Consider the following 4,790-nt stretch of genomic DNA (forward strand, 5'->3'; position numbering starts at 1 on the left):
AGTTTGGGCAATTCTGCCTCCGTTTTCTCTATGGAGTTATTTGAAGAAGAATGCGTGAGCACTCATAGTATCGGCCGCGGCGGCCGCGGTGGTCATCGCGGTCGTGACGACGCTGTCTGTCGGACTCCGTGCGTTCGCAGCTCCGTGCCTGGATCGTGTGACGCGTGTCGTGCGCCCCACCCAAGCGGCTGTGTGCCGAGGCTGCGGGGCGCTGTGGCGCTAGCGCCCCTCCCGCGGGTTGCTCAGCTTCCTGCTGGCCACCTACTGGTGCGGCGGGCGCGCGGGACCCTTAGGGACCGCCCGCGCTCCGTGTCTGATGGCTGCTACTCGCTTCTTGTCTCCATTGGAGGGAACTCTCCGCCTGCTGGACCGCCGTGGTCTCAAGCAGACCCTTAAGCTCGCGATGGATGCACAAGCCCTCGGGGTCTTGCGGCTAAGGGATTGAGCGCAAAATCATTGCCGCGGCGGCCACATTCTGGCTAGCACGGGCGCAGCGGTGGACTCCGTCTTCGTCGCACGTGATCTGCTCATGCACGCGATGGGAACGATTGTGGGCCGCTCCGGCCGCCTGTTCCCCCCGTTGCTTGCTGAGCTCGGCGCACTCGTGCTCCAGCTGGGCGCGCTTGCCTTCGAGCTCCGCCGCTTCGGCGGCGAGGCATTCCGCTTTTTCGCGGAGGCATACCTCGCTTTCCTCCGGCGTGCGCTGGATCGGCTGCGCGCGCTGCCCGTGAGGAAGGGTGTGCACAGCAAGCTCTTCCATGAAGCACTCCCTCGACAGGTTATCACGGTGGACGAGGTCCACCTCCGACGAGGAGCTGCACGCGGAGTGGATCTCCATGAGGTCATGGAAGGATGCCGATGCGTACTCCGCCGCATCGACGAACGTGGGGTTCGCGGGGTCGGGGCGAAGCCTGCGCTCGAGGTCCATCTGGAAGAGCTGGGCTATGTCCTGGAGACCATACGACAGCTGAACCATAGGGTCCCAGAACTCACTCTCCGGGGGGAGTAGGGCCTCCCCCGAGAGCTGGGTGAAGACGTTGGCCAACACATAAAAGGTGCGGCGGCAGGCCTCGGGCTCGGGGCCCGCCCTAAGGTGTACGTCGATCTGACGTGCTAGGGCATCGCCATTGATGGGCAACGCGGCGGGGTCGCCACTTGGTGGCGTCCCCTCCAGCTCAGGCTGGACGGGGAGCTCCTCTTCGAGGAGCTGTAGGTGACCTAGCTGGTAGGCGACGAAGTCCAGGCTTCCGAAATGGAATGCCTAGGCTGGAAGAAAGCTAGGGACGAGCTGCAACTCACCCCCAGCATTGATAGCGAACTCAAGGCTCCCAAAGCGAATGGTGTCGCCCGGGGCAACGCCGCCGCCGGTGCTAAGACCGAAGGAGGCCATTGAATAGGCTAGCGAGGAATGCGCGACTGCCCCTACTTGGCGCGCCAACTGTCGATGTTTCAGACCGCCGACTAGTGATTGTATGTCGTGTTCTCCTCACTTCCGATGGCTTGCACACAAGAGACAAGGAGTTATACTAGTTCGGGAAAATCCCTACGTCCAGTTTTGACAGGAGTCGTCATGTTCCTTGGATCAAGTGCACTGGGCTTACAACGGGGTGCTTGCAAGCAAGCGTTCGTGCGATGTGTGGGTGTGTGCGTTGAATGAGAGAGAGAGAGATAGGAGGCCTGGTTCCCCTTATATAGGCCAGGGACCGGACAATGACATTGAGAAATGGAGGGGATCCCCGACCTCAGTGGTCGGGGGTTGTGGCGTGGTCGGGTCTTCCTTGCACCAAGAGGCCTCCTTGTCCTGTCCCCTTGGCTGGTCGTGGACTTTGCACGCCTTGTACAGTGGCTCCTATGCATCGTGGGTTGCTTACGCACGGCCCGACCTGCTCCGTGGCGTGCTCCTATCCTGTACACCAACTCTATGGCAATGAACGGGACGGGTGCTGTTGCTGTCGTCCGTACTGGTGACGAATGGGCGGGCCGTAGTTAGTGGCCTGGACGGGGCGCGCCGCTCGTCCCGGTTTTCCCCGACCTCTTTAGTGCGCTCACGGCCGCTCCTCGCCGTAACATCTGTCGTTGGGTCCCACCTTATCTGCGGGACCGTACCAGGCCTGGCGTAGTAGCATGGCCTTGATCTTGACGGGTTTCTTTGATGGCGAAGGCGATGATGACGCTGGGGCGCGTGGGCGCGTACTGCTGTGCGTGGCCTCATCCTGCAGGCCGTCTTGGGCGGTCCGAAGGGTGTAGCCTCACCCTTTGTTGTGCATACATCTATGGGCTCACCAGAAGGTTTGGACAGTCCTAGATACATGGTTGTACACCAAGATGTGTTAGACATAAGACTACGTTGCAGGACGGCGTGGTCTACCTAGAGGACAAGAACTAGTCGAGGATTAGGAAACTACTCGTAGCAAATAGAGTATGACTCACTAGTCGAATCCGACTAGTATTCTTGTGAACAACCGACCTGTAACCCTGCCCCCGGCGATATAAGACGAGGCAGGGATCAGTTCAATACAACCAACACACAGGACGTAGGGTATTACGCAATCTAGCAGTCCGAACCTATCTAAATCGTGTGTTCGAGTTCACTTTCGAGTTCCTGATCTTGGCGAGCCCCACGCACTAAACACTACCTCGGGCATCCCCCTCGGTAGGTTGCCGTGTCTAAACACCGACACCCTCGGACCCCCTGGTTAAAGGTCGTCTCCTCTCGCCCGGTCATGTCTCCGGCGTGGGGCGGTCAGGGGGGCCACACCATGCATTTAATGCCTCTCTACGGCGCAGGTCTTCCTGAGTCAAGGAGTGGGTGAGGCGTTGTGGGCCCTTGCGGGCCCCGCCCCTGAGCTGGCTGAGCCGGCGAGTCGTGGCTCCTGTCTTCCGACCAAGGGAGGTCAGGCGGTGGACCGCAACGTCGTCTGGCCCGCTTCCAGGATGCTTCTAGCTGTTGGGTCTTTGGCCTTTTGGCGCTTGGTTGCCTTAGCCCCTTTCCTGAGGGTACCCTTGGTATAGGTACCCGTCACCCATCTTAGCTCTAATTGGCAAAGGAGTACCATGTGATGAAATAAGCAAATCAAAGGAACGAGAAGAGGTAACATGTTGGCTGAAAGTCTGAAGCATCAATGGATTACTTCAGTGACTAATTTTCATAGGGTACTAATTTTGCATGTAAAGTAGATTTCTATCCCTGATTATGAAGACACTTTGTTATTCGGAAAATAGATGGATTTGTACTAAAAGTTCAAATCAAAATTATACTCAGTACATTTACGGAACTGAAAGAATACGCAGCACCGCAGGTATGTAGAATGAAGACCTTGCAATCTCAGTAATAGAACATGCAAATTCAGAAATTTTGGAGACCAGTTGAACAGAAGTTGCTGTGACCAAGTACATATAGAGTTTTTTGAAACATGCAGCCACAAAGTAGTTTGAAATCGGATGGTCTATACCCTGTTCTTGTGGATTACCACTGATGTCATCATTTAACACAAATCTTATTTGTGTGGATTTAGAGGATTATTGGTCCCCCTATATATGATTGAGTGAACTGAATATATGCTTCAGTTGGCAATAAATATGCAATTTTTAAAAAAACATTTCATTTTAATTCGAATATATGATGTATTTTTCCCATGTTGTGATTCATTTATAGATTATAGATTGTTGGATTTAATACAGTCCTTGACACAAGAAAGAAAAATGATGTTTGATGCACAATAAGCTTCACAATCCTTGTTTTCACTCTTTTGGCCACACGATTAAAGCATCGTTGCTGAATCTAGCGTGCAATTAAAAAGTAAGATGGTCTGTTCTCGAAATGGCTTGTACGATGTATTGGATGATTGGGTAGACAATATTTTAGTGAAGCATAGGTTGCTTTCTGTCTACTCAATTCTTACTTTATTTGTTTCAGAAACTGATTGAAAGATGCTAGGTATTTCTTTCCCCTTGTGATCTTGCTACAATGCTACTTATTGTCTTGCCAAATGCTTTGGTTGCTGAAACATGCTTGGTTCAGATTTGGTCTGATTGGTGTGATTTGTGCAGAACTGGGGTGTTGTATAAGTTGCTGGTGATAGGAAGCATGCTCAAGATGGACGCAGTGCTGCCTAGGATGGATGACAAAATCAAAAGCTGGACGAGAACGAAGTGACTCACTGTTTGACCTTTTCCTGCTTGTTTTTTGTGATGATTACTAGGAGCTGTTGTTATTTTAGTTTTTTTGGAAAGCCCTGCTAAGTTTTGAGAGGGAATTATCTGGTAATCTCTGCACGGGAAAAATTCTTTGACAATTATAAATACTAAACTAAACAAGGCTTAGATAAAGTGAGAGATAGTGTCATGAGACATACCAAAACCGACAATTATAAATTCATGAGATGTTGCAGATGAGAAAGATGTGGTTGTAAATATGGGACATGGAGGAGTAGGAGGCACTGCAGCTGCCGATCTGGGTAAGAATTCTTATTGTCGGTTTTGGTACTGTAATTTCATAACAACTCTTTGTTTCTTTAGATTAGATGTGGTTGCAAATGATTGAGATTAGTAAATTGATGGGTTCACTGTTCGGTTTTATATTCTTAAGAATTGTACAGTTTTTAGTTTAGTTCATTTCCCAGTTGTGTTACTGATGTAGTGTGATTCCAATGTTATTGTAATCATAGGACAGATGAACCAAATTGTTAATGTACTATATTGATGCAATACTATACCTCATGTTGGAATGCAAATGAGCGTGACAAAACAGAAAGCAATCTCATGATGTGTTCATGTGCGCATCTGAAATC

This window comes from Setaria italica, chromosome I (assembly GCF_000263155.2).
Source record: "Setaria italica strain Yugu1 chromosome I, Setaria_italica_v2.0, whole genome shotgun sequence".
Lineage (NCBI taxonomy): Eukaryota > Viridiplantae > Streptophyta > Magnoliopsida > Poales > Poaceae > Setaria > Setaria italica.